The 13,242-nt window shown below is 32.1% G+C and overlaps 1 protein-coding gene across 4 annotated transcripts in view; it reads left to right on the forward strand.

The window, feature by feature from the left end:
* Positions 1–377: 377 nt before the first annotated feature.
* Positions 378–13,242, forward strand: part of LOC129746053 (uncharacterized) — a 67,808-nt gene continuing 54,943 nt past the window's right edge. For 3 of the 4 annotated variants that reach the window (XR_008737228.1, XR_008737229.1, XM_055739482.1), the window contains exon 1: positions 379–1,319. The gene's annotated coding sequence lies outside the window, so the exon portion shown is untranslated. Of the gene's footprint in view, positions 1,320–13,242 lie in introns of all 4 variants that reach the window. The other variant, XM_055739481.1, reaches the window with a different exon arrangement.

Here is a 13,242-nt window from a genome sequence, read left to right on the forward strand (position 1 = left end):
TCTTGGGTGTAGTAAAAGTTAATAGTTTTAAGATTATTTTTAACGCTTAAAATATATGTTACCGGAATTTATAATCATGTCGAAACAGATGATTTTGTTTTTGTTTTTGTGTGTGGGTCGTTCACGTGGCTCGAAATATAAATTCAAAAATGTTTATTGCAACATCGCACTGGAAGTATTTTGAAACAAAAGTGAAGAATTTTCTCCCCATTAGAGTTATGTATTACGACATCCAGTAGAACGTGCAACTTAAATTGCGTCACACTGCTCCCGCCTAAAATCGCGATACAGTCGCGAATCTCCCGCAAAACTGCACAAAACTCTCGCTGTACAAAACTAAGCACACCAAAACAATCGCGCGTCGTCGTGCAAAATAACATAACAGAAAACACCTTCACAGTCGAGCCAAGTTTTGGAGACGCGTCGTGTGCCTACCCAGTGAAGAATTTCGCGGCGCCCCAAGTCTCATGCACTAGTCAGTTGCCTCTAGGTAAGTAGTAGGTGTTTTTCAGCCATAGAGGCGTTCTGCTACATCGCGACATCGCGAGCCCCAGTCTGTCGTCGGTCGTCGTCTGGCTCTAGAAGGTATTAAATAACAGCGAACTTGTCCGGCAACGTTTCATTAGTAGACGCGCCGTCAATCCGAAAACAAGTGCCATTTTACTCACAGTGAACTCACGCGTTTCCCCGTTCGCGACGAATTGCAAAAAAAAAAAATTGAAGTAAACCGACCGCCTTGTTCCGACCCTCTTTCCTGCGCTTAGAGGCACCCTCGAGTTAGTAGATCGTAGTTCCAGTTTAGAAGTAGAGCGTGGATTTTCTGTTGGTTTTTTTTATTCATCTTCCAGAACTCACCGTAATCGGATTTAAGTGTACGTTTTGTAGAGGGGCTTATTAAAATCTAAAGTTGGAAGGAAGTTTCCCTATCGTATCATTTGACATCTGTTTTGAGTTTGTGTGTGTCCGGGGTAAATTTTTGTTCTACAAAGTTCGAAGACTGTACGATAAGATCTAGTTAAGTGCGAACCGAACATTCGAGCATTGAGCTCAACGAATAGTGCTATATAAGTGATTTAGTTTCATCGGCGCAGCTTCTAAGCTTCCATATCGAGACAAAGTTAGTGGAGATCAAAATCTTTGATCTGAAGAGCTCTCGCAGCATTACTCAGCCAGCATCGCTAACGGAAACGTGCTTCAATCATCAAACTCACGCGCCAAATTAACGAACGTGTAGGATTACAAATCCATATTAGGATAAACGCTTCCAATCGCAAAGATCACAGACTTAAGGCAACAAACAGTTCATCTAACTTCGAACGGTAAGTCCAAATCGAAGGGAAACTACAACCCAAATGGAGACGCCTCATCTTTCTACTTTGTTACTGATGTGTGTGGCTAACCTTGCTAATCCCATTTCTGCGTGTGTTGCATCTATCATGACATTGCATTTACCTACTTACTGATACTGATTTTCCCGACAACAACACATCTCCCCTTGATATTAATTTTTCTACAATCCATTTTCACACCCATTAGAGCGGTGGGTGAAATTTTTTTCCCCATCTAAACATAAGAACCATATCACTTGCGGAATTTGGTGGTTAGAAGCAAGGGAAAAAAAGAAAAAAAATCTGCCGTTGTTATTGATTTATCTAACCAACCGAATGTCTAGGATACCGGATCCAGAGTCGTCGACATGGGGTCGCGAATTCCCCAACTGCCCCAACCTAGCAGCCGTGGGTTTTTAGTCGCGAGTGAAAGCACGTGTCAACAAAACAGTGCAAAGAAATTGTTGCATGCTCGCTTATCCTAAGAACATTTTCCTTTCTTTGTGAGGGTTTATCTAAGTGTGAACTAAACTCAATGTTTTTAAAGTGTAATATCAAAATAAGCCTCAGTTTCCAATATCTACAAATACATTGTTTTTTATCCTTATCACTGGATATTTCTTTTCCGAAACACATGATCCAACACATGATGATTTCGACTTGAAACACATGATTTTTGTATTTGGAATTTTAATTATAATTTAAACCATATTTCAATTGCACATGAATTTGTCATTTATCATCGGAAATCATAAAACAGCAAGTTAAAACGCATTTCCATTTTTAAAAGCTTTTCAAATAATCTTTTAAAAAATAATTACATTACCATTTATTGGAAATAGTGCGTTGAAAATATGTTTAACTTGCATAGTTTATTCGTTGGAACTGGTTTTCAGTTTTGCTGAATACTTCATACGAAGTACAAATGAATCTACTATTTTTATCGGTTTTTTCTTCAACGGTGTTAGAAGAGCGCGGAACTTGCGTAGGGTCAAGTGGGGTAATTATGAACACGGGGTAATTCCGAACAAGTGCCATACGCGCTGGTGTGGGGGATGAATGAACATAAAAAGTTCCAAAAGTGGTAGTTTAACATCTGATTGATAGCTTATGGCTGTTTCCGATCTGTTTTCAAATCCTAATGATATCATTTCAGATGTTTTAAAAAACTATTACTTCGTGGAACGGAAATCGTTTTGGACAGTGTTCAATGTTTTGAATATCTCATCATAGGAAATCCAGCTAGAATGTTGTTATCAACTGTTTTACATCCGGTTAATGATGCTTTGTCTGGATTTTGAAGAAATTTTGAAAAATTTTATTCGCACAGGTTCACAGATGAGTGTTCATATTTACCCCATAGTTTTTGTCCTATGGGGTAATTATGAACACACATTTCCTGACATTTCTTTGGCTTTTTGATGGTCAAATGTTGGATTCATCAACTTAAAGGGTCATTCATTTATTACCCAAGCATTTCCAGACCCCCTTCCCCCTCCTCCCCTTGTAAATTTTTTTTCACGAACCTCCTCCCCCACCCCTTTTCTGTAAGATCTTTACACAGGACCGTGAAGAAATCTTAGCCAGTAAATATCTTCATTCGACATTCTTTATCCAAGGATCTTACTGGACCAAATTTAATAAATTTCATAGTTAAATTAGGTCCGCAATGTGTTAAGTTTTGAATTTTTGAGAAATTGTTTTTAATTATCTAAAAATGAGATTCAGATTAAAAAAAAAGCTATGCCAGTTCTTTTCAGTCTTTGAAAAAAAAAAAATTGAACACAATTTTGTAAAAACTGAATAAAACTTCAAGAGTGAAAAAAGTTTATAAAACAGAAATTTTGAAAAAAAAGCAAAATCCGCATTTAAACAAGTCTTAATTTTGTTTAAAAAAATAGTGATAAGAACTTGCTTTTTGTTGATAGAAAAAAATGCAGTCAAATGTTTTCTCATTTTTGTTAGCAGTGCGTACGGATAGTTTTACCGGTAATACCGAAACCGAAAACCTGTATCCCAGGAATAGATTTCTAACACCGAATAAAGGTTTAACGTCCTTCCAAAACCTGTTGTTTTTTGGTAATGATGAATAACAAGGTTTTACACTAGACTTTAAGAATTTTTTTATTATACTAAAAATAAAATTCACCATTTTTCAACAAAAGGTTTGCTGCTCGAGCTTTAATTCATTACCGCGTGAAATTTAACATTATCATAAACCTTAAATCTCTGTGGTAAACTGTAAAATATATTAAAAACCCTGATAAATTTAATAGGTGAATAAGTACACAAAACAAAGATCAAAAAGATAAATTTTCCTGTATGTTTGGACAACGTGCTGCTATTCAGAGCATTAGAATTATAGCAAAGAATAATTGTTTATCAGTTACATTCGGATAACAAAGATCCAAAATCTATTTTCTTGCTGTTTTATTTTTAAACTTAGTAACTTTTTTCAATCTTTATTTGTTGAAATACATTTTTTTAAATTTAGTACAAAATGGAAATCTTTTGGTTGAAGTTTTTCTCTTTCAGTTTGGTGAGGAAAACTTCTGCAGTAATAAATATTTATTGAGAAAATAGAGCTACTAGTGTGAAATTTCGTACAGGTGATAAAAAAAATTATTTGGTGTAAATATTTTTCAAAACAGTCGATCATATAGAACTGACAAGCCTTGCAAAATATGACTGTTCACTGATCCAAGAAGATTTTAATGGGTGTTTTTGTGATACAACCATCTTTAAAAAAAAAAAAAAAATTTGTATATGTATAGGTTTCAATTTCATGATATCTCGCACGTACGTAGAAAGCCTAACCCACGACATATAGTGGAAAACTTGATGTTTGCTGCGCAGGACATTTAAAACGGATGTAAAAAATATCGAGTAGCCTAACTCGCCTAAAATTTCACACGTATGGAGAGGTCCTATCAAATAAAAATGATCTGTAACGACATAAAGAAACGAAAGAAAAAGAAACCAACCAAAACGTAAAAGAAGCAACAAAAATTTGAACTACCGAAACATAAGATACAAAAAATCAACACAAAAGAACACTAAATAGCTATTTTTTTGTGATGCTCTACCTCTATATTTTGATTACATTTGTTTATTTTATAAGTTTTGTACATGAATTGAATTGAGTTTTTATTAAACAACCCATTTTCTTATTACTGCTAATTATTTTCATTCTTTGGTGTTGAATTGAGATTTTCTGACACCATTTCAATCATATTGGACAAGTCTCGGGGTAAATATGAACAGCGTTCGGGGTAATTATGAACAGGGTTTGGGGTAATTATGAACATAATTTTTTAAGTAAAAAATCTCCATACACTGCTTACTATGAGTAAATGTAACGTATAAATACTGTTACTTTAAAAAAATTTTATACCAAGTCCGTAATCCGTGTTCATAATTACCCCCTAGACAGGGGGGTAAATATGAACAGACGGGGTAATTATGAACAGACGTCTCAAGGACGTGGGTTGCGACCAGAAAAAAAAAGTTGCTCTACAGAATGATGAAGAGCATGGAAACATTCATTATGGGCAGGTTTTCAGAATTTATGATAAGAAATAAACATATGGTTGCTGTGAGTGTGTCAAATGAAGAAATTTTGTTCATAATTACCCCACCTAGCCCTATATGAGTTAGAGTGTCCATTTCCCGGCCATTTTTACGTTCCCTGGACTCGGGAAATCTGATCATCCAATTCCCGGGTAAAAATCGAAATTGGAAATAATAACCCTTTTCTACTGCATTGTACGTAATCATAGATATATGGTATTTTGTACTTACTTTTTTAGGCTTATTCTTAACTGTAAAACATATAAATCTATTTAAATATCTCAAAAATTCAATAACTGTTACGATTTTTTTAAACTTTAAAATTTTAAATCAATTAAAACTATTTTGAAGAATATAGACTTCATTTGCCTGCATTTTTTAGATACAGGTGAACAAAGTTATTTCCACTAACGACAATGTTTTTATACTTCTGTCATAGTTCATGCAGCAGAAGGTTTAAACAAAAATGATTTAACATTGTAAATCATTTTATTCGAGCAAAATATATGAAATCATAACTATTATAATATAAGCATAAAACTTATTTCTTGGAAAAATTATGGTAGTTTTAACCAGTAAAACAAAACATTTTTTTAACTGTGTTAAAGCCATATAATTGATCCAACCTAATAAATTTAATGCTTATATTATGTATTACATTGATTTTGATTAATTTAGAATAAAAAAATTAAATTAGTGACAAAAATACTATTTTTTTGGATGTTGCCAAAAAAGAACGGATAAAAACGGATTCACATTCGCATGAACAGTTGTCTAAAACTTCGGTTGACGCTACTCATCAACTCTCCGTTTTATGAAATTACAGTGGTTCGGAATTGTAGTTGTAGTTGTGAGTTATGGTCATTCCAAAAGACTATGAAATCTCTTAAAATCCTAAAATCGAATGGGCACTGCAGTACATTAAGCAACAAAATTGACTGCTTCTTGCTGCGAAAATTGGAAAAAATTTATAATTTTTTTTTCACTATCGATAGAAGTTAATTTTCTAGACTTCAGGATATTCATCAAATATAGTAAATTTTCAGAAAACTGCACCGCTGCACTTATGTTTTAAAAAATGTCATTTATCTGACAACTAGCTGACCCGGTGTGCATTGCTACACCTTGCAAAAATAAATGTTATTGTTAAAATTTATTCAAATGTAGATTTTTGTAAGCATTTTTTTAATCAAACCTCATCGTGCGAGCTCCCCCATCTTTTCTAATTTTGTCCCCACTGCTTGAAGAAGGTAGGCTGATTTACCTGGCTCGTGTTTACATAAATTTTTTATTGGAAGAAAAAGATTCGCATATTTTAATGTTTTGCACGTTGTACTTTATGGAAATAGAATATTGAAAACCGATCAATAGCGTGAATCGGGACAGTTTTTTGGGTATATTCCTAAAATTCTGAATAATGAGCACTTCCAGCCCCTGATTAGATGATTTATTTTTTCGAGTTAAAAAAAAAAGTTATCGAAATTTCAAAAAAAAACGATGAAAAGAATTTTTATAAACATTTTTAAACAGCTTTTTTCACCATCTTCGCTCTTCGAAGCAGTTTGAATATTTATCCCTTTTGCGCCATATGCCAAACTCGTGGACATGAGACATTATAGCTTGAAGTTTTCCCAAACAACACTTATCATGGTATAAAAATTATCGATTTTATACAGTGCAATTTTTTAAAGTAAATTTATTAAAGCAAAAAATATCAGTTGCATCACTAAATAATTTCTCCGCGTTTTATATTTTCTCTTTGAAAGTCAAATATTCAAAAATGATGGCAAAACCAAATTTCTAAGTTAACATTTGTCCCGTATAATGGGGCAAGTGTAAATGCAAAGCTTATTTTCAGATGCGTCAGAGTAATAACTTTAAAATGGATTTAATACGTATATCTGTTTGTTTGTTTAATCAAGTTTAATTTACACATCTGCAGTATTCCAGCAGTATAAATTTATGTTTGTAATTCCACTTTTAACGAATGCTGTTCAAAGGAAATGAACTTCATTTACAAAGACATTTAAGAATTTTAAATATCCGCTTCGGTTTCAACTTTCGGAATACCCCTTCTGGCCTTTCCAACATATTGAATCATTTTAAAGATGAATTTCTTAAAAGTTCAACGATTGCCCTTGCCCCATCGTGTAAGTTGACAGGAGGGAATACTGTTTTGAACACTTTCAAAGTATACTAAACATTTCTCATAAAAATTTTGCTTCCAGTTGAATATCAGTTCTAAAGTCTCACTTTTCAAAAAAGAAGCGGAACAAAAATCTCTTTTATGCAGCCATGTAACACAAAAACACTTTTCATGTTAAGTACGTACTTGAATTGGTATGTAAGCAAAAAGCACGATGTTTTTTCAGAATTATTTAAAATAAAAAGCTCCCATTTCCATTTCTAAATTCGTTTCAGTTGTGTATTTGGGCCGTAGTAACAATTTTTAGAAGAAAACATTATTTTATATTTTTTTTTGGAACAGAGAAAAGTTGAACGTTTGAACATGCTCTAGTGTTCCTTGAATAAAAATACTATGAGAAAACGAATTCCCTCACTTTTGGTCAATAAAAATCAGTTTATTTCACTGAAACCTTTCATTTATGCACACGACAGTCCTATTTTATCCAATTTAAAGAAAAGGCTCTTGATCAGTTCATGTGTCGGATCGGGTTTTTTTTATCTTCTTTAAATTTTAATGGCGCTTGATAAAACTTGTTCATGTTCAATAAAATGTTTCCGATCTATCTCTGTAGAAAACATCTTATTCCTATTTCTGTTATCAATATGATTCAAAAATAACCTTGTAGGCAAAATGGGTTGAAAAATTGTATGTAAATTCTTAACTTTCAGTATTTTTTTTTTCAATTGTCCGCAAAGTGTCATACCATTATTTCATTAGCATCAGAACTAAATTTATATTTTTTATTTCCACGTGCTGTGTGTACAACTAAGCAAGGAAAAACACATCTAAGTTGTATATCGCCCCCTACTTGCTAAGAAATATAGTTACTTGGTTGAGAAACAGGCGTCTAATTGTTAAATTTTTCCAGCGATCAATAAACAGCATGCTTTAGTTACTATCCACTTGCGACGACGTTTTCTTTACCATAGAGATGAAAAACAAACCCCTCAAAGAAAAGAAAATCTCTAAAAATGGATGCCATGAATTTTCAATTTCAAATTCTGGAAAAAAAATGTATTTGTTTTATTCGATCGGCATAATGTCAATCTGGATAACATCTAGGCGTCATTCATAATCATGTGCTGTACAAATGAGCTAGGATTCAAGTAGAAAAAAAAATCACATCAAGGCTTCAAATCGCCACCCCTTGCATTGAAAATATGCTTGGTTGAGAAATACGCGCCAAAATATTCCCACTGATCAGTATGCTATGCCATGGTTACTATCCTCTCGCGACGTTGACTCGCGACGCCTCGACCATGGAGACGAAAAACAAACCGCCCAAAGGAAAAAAAAATCTCGAGAAAATGGATGTCATGACTTTAATTTGTTTCCAAAAACGACAAATTTTGTATGGAAGCCCCCTCTTTCTTAAGTTGGGGCGGTTTGTAACTATTACAGAAACCATCCCCGGCCCCAAAAATCCTCACATGCCAAGTTTCACGATTATCGGTTTAGTAGTTTCCGAGTCTATAGGGAACAGACAGACAGACAAACATTAATTTTTATATATATATATATATAGATGATATTTCTACTGTCCACAGTGTGCAAAACTAAAGGTCTAAATGATGAACATTGCTAAACAGAGCATTCCTTCTTTTTTGGTGATGTTTTTTTTTATTGATATTGTTTGGTTTTACATATTCGTTGTTTTTCACTTGTAACGCAAGGTTTTCTTAAAAACCCTTTTTTAATTAAATTTTGTTCTGTTGATGTTCATGTTTCAACAATCTTCAGAAAAAAAAAAATCGGCCATATACTAAGGTAGAACAGTAATTTTTCTTACTGACTATGACCTATTTTTTCATTTTAGATAGTGTCATTTTTCGAAAATTAAGCTCAATTTATTATGTTCGGAAATTCCCGGGATTTTTCCATCGTTTCCCGGGATTCGGGACGGGACGGACACTCTAATATGAATACAGTTGTTCAAGAATTGTTAGTTTTCAATGCATAAAAAGAGACTTGTTGTCCTTATTCCTTTCATAACTCATAAACGAGTGAACGCTTGAATTTTAGTGTACTGAGAAGGAAGTTGCAACATAAAATGGGATACTTAAAAGTATTTTCACAGAATGCAGAGGTAATGCCGACGGTACTTTTGAACACTTAACAAGCTTATTCATGTTGAAATTTACTACTTAAAATATTTAAAATATTTTATAGGGAAAGCTGATAAAGTTTTAATGCATTGGATTTGGTAAATAGGCTGTGGCCGTTGATGACGGTTGTGGTTTTTTTGGCACGTAAATTTTGAAGACTCTTAAACCATCCATTAAAAAGTTTAATTTGTGCTATAAAGTTTTCAAGACTGCGGTGGCGGAAATGGGAAAACGGGAAAATTATTCGGGAAAATATTCGAAATGTGTCTCACCATAAATCCTGATCGAAATATTAGTATCAGATTTTAATATGTAAAAACCATCTGAAACAATCCCTTATACAATAGACAATCAGAGAAGTCAATCGTATGCCCAATTAATGCTTTTAATAATTGAGATATTTTTTGAGATTCAGATTTTATCCTAATTAATGGCTTTGAGCGTATTGTACTTTTTTAAAATGACACACAAATATTTTAATGGGAAATTATCAATACACATTGTCATAGTATTATTCTCACTAAGAATTAAGTTTTTTTAGGTACCGTAAACTGGGAGAACTTTGATCAGCGGGGTAACTTTGAATTTTTTGCAGATAATCATCATTAACTAAGTATAAAAATAAAATATTTAAAAACTGTTTTCTATGTTTGAAAGCCTATAAATTGAGTTACAAATAAGTTTAAATTTGGTTTTTATTAGGAGATTTTTTATTTTACTTAAAATGTAATTAAAAAATCTTTAAATATCTGGTTTTTTGAAGGCTCGCAAACAAACATCTCTCCTGATCAAATTTAGGCATTTAGGAGCGAATGCATTGATTAATGTGAAAGTTCAACTTTTTTCTTGGTTTAGGTTTAGTTTAAATGTTATTTTTATGATCATTTGATGATAATTTTTGGATATTGAAAAAAAAACGGTCATTTTCCATGAAAAGGTCCGTATAGAAAAAAATGACTAAAAACCCTATCAAATGGTTAAGTTTAAAACTTAACCAAGAAAAAAAAAGAACATCCGAGGACCTAGGGAATTGCATGAAGGTAAAATTTAATTTGTTTTTAAGGCCAAATATATTGAGAAATGCTTATAATTTTTGCCCCTAGACGTGTGCAGCAACATTGTTCATATTTTGAGTATATTTGTTTTTGAAAGAAAATGTTGAAAAATTCAATTAAATCCAAACAGAAAATAACTGTTATCGATGTTTCGAGCCTTCTGTGCTAAATGGCATCGAACCAATAAATTTAAAGCTATTGAGATACGTAAAAACCAGTGATCAAAGTTACCCCGAAACATGAAATCTGGTATTGTAACAAACATTTAGTTATAGCCACTAATGTGGTTTGAATTTACTGCAATCAATGATCATGTTTGATACTCCTCACCTCAGTAAGTGTTTTAAAGCTTTTAGGCATTCCGAAAATGCAACACTTTCCAAAATATTCAAAAATGATTGAAAAAGTGATCAAAGTTCCTCCTGTTTACGGTAATTGAATGATGTGAATGCTAGTGATTTGAAAGAAATTGTGTTTACCTGCGCAAAACTGTTAACAATTTCGACAACAATAATTTCTAAATGTTATATTGCAAAAGCTCAAACATCCGCCAATAAAATCGTGTTAAATTCTATATTTTTCGTGATTAATTTATCCCCTCATTCCCCTTTTGAATATTTCGGTTTCTGAGTGCTCACATAATAAATTTAGCCTGAATATAAAGTTAAAAATTTTATGCATTTATGCTATAATGGTCTAATGATACAAGTTGTTGTATTCGTGTTCTAATTCTTCTACACGTAGGTATATAAAAAACATAGTTGGGCATACTTCAATGAACGTAATTTAAACACTATCAAAGCACGATATCTTGCACTGTTCATTTAAAGCTCGATTTTATTGGAAAAAGGGTTCGATACGATTGCAATAAAACGAGAAGCCGTTCATTTATGAAACCATAGGAGTGTAGAAAATGACAGATTAAGTGCATTTGAAATATGGTTTTATTTTTGATTAAACCATATGCTTTTTATTTCAAATTAACTTCAGATATCTATGAAAATAAGATTTTAAAAAATCTGTCAAAACTTATGTTTTGAGGTCGCAAGAACCAACAAAATTTTGGGAAAACCGAGACTCTTGTTGCAAACTCTTCAGTTAATTAAAAAGAAAAACCATCGATTAGAATTAATGAACCTATACGAGTTCTCACAATTTTATGATTGATTTATTTTAAATGTTTTTAAGTACCAACTTAAAACAATTTTATTTTTTTCGTAACAAATCTGGAAAATAACCAAACCGAAAAATATCGGTAACTTTATCAAGGATAGCGGAAATGTCTCGTGGTCTTGAAAAAAATGAAGCTTCATTTCATTCTGAGATAAAGTGAAACAGAAATAGTACCACTATGTTTTTCGCTTGTTAAAATATGAATGATTGAAAATTGTGAGAATTTTCGTCAACAATTTGTTATAAATTGTTCAACGGACAAATCGGGCATAAGTTTGCTTATTTTTCAAGAGTAAATTGTCGATGAAAAAAGGGTGTGAAATAAGAACAGTAAAACTTATGTATTTTCTACAAAAATCAAAAATATTTTTTAAAATTGTGTGTGATTAAAAATGCCTCCACGAACTATTTCAATGGATATCTGCATTTTAGGCGTTTTTTTTTGTATTCCAACCGACTTTAAAGGGATTTTTTAAGATATTTTCCTCTGGCACTAAGGAATCTGTCAGCTATTTTATTTATTTTATCGAGCTGCTTAATTTTTCATAAATATTACGTAAAATGAACAGTTTTGTTTAAATAACTTGAAATATGAACAGGGAAATTGATGCATTTTGCTCTTAGGAGATTGATTTGAGATGTAAGCTATTTTCAAAAATTTGAGGGTTTTTGGATTAGGTGGTACAAAGTTTTTGAACTTTTTATTGAAAAAATAGAGGGTTCTTCAATACATACTTCTTCTTACATCGAATTTCACTTGTCTAATAAGCATGGTGAGAAATACTAAGAAACTTTTCACGTTGGTTATATGTTACTTTTATTGACTATGAGAGCCTATCTTCACAAAAATGCCCAAATTGCACCAAATCTGAATTTCAATTTTATTTCTTTGAAACAAAAAAAACAAAGTTTTCATGAGATATTTATGAATATGATTCTCATCAGATAAAAAAATGTTATCAAATTGTTATTCAAAATGAGACAAAAGTTTCATTTGATGCCCTCAAAGCCAATGGGGTTTAAGTGCAAAAATGATCGATTGAAAAAAATGAGATTAAATGTTTAAAACACAGATTCGATTATCATTAAAATTTCAGATAAGGAATCCAAATGAGATAAGTACCTTATACAATGATCCTGTCTTCTCAAAATTCGGAAAATCCATGAAACTGAACTTCAGTAACTGAAGAAACAACACAAGACTTGAAAATATCAATAAATTGAATCTGGAAAAGATTAGATTAAAAACATAGAAATATTCATGTTCAGATAATCACTCAATGATATTAGCAACTCAATTATGAGATCGTTTTATGATAATTTGAGAATGATCATTTGGAAGTTGATATTTTGAATTCTAGATATCTACTTGAAATTGTTTCTATACGAATTTCAAGTCTAAGACAGATATTAAGATGGAACTGTCGATTGGTCCAATTTAAGCAACTACAGTTTATCCAATGATATTATTTTCAAAAATAGGAAGGGAAAAGGGTTTAGAGTTTATAAACCAACGGAAGTTTCAATAATAATGATTGAAAAGTGACAAGTTATAATAATACCCGGATACTGCCCGGGTAAAAATCTGAAATGTTTATAAAAAAGCTTCTTTGTTCTCTCTGAGGAGAAAATGAGGAGATGTTTTTCTTTATTTAACCTGTTCTGTACAATCATGTAATATCATAACTGACAGGTTTCGATAAAAAAAATGAAATGTTTTGCCTCTATTCTTCGCAATTTTTTTCGAGATTAGAATATTTTTATCCAGATTACGGGTTGAAAATTTTGAAATTCAATACCAAGATTTGAATATTCTTAGGTCT

Source organism: Uranotaenia lowii, chromosome 2, assembly GCF_029784155.1.
Source record: "Uranotaenia lowii strain MFRU-FL chromosome 2, ASM2978415v1, whole genome shotgun sequence".
NCBI classification, from domain to species: domain Eukaryota; kingdom Metazoa; phylum Arthropoda; class Insecta; order Diptera; family Culicidae; genus Uranotaenia; species Uranotaenia lowii.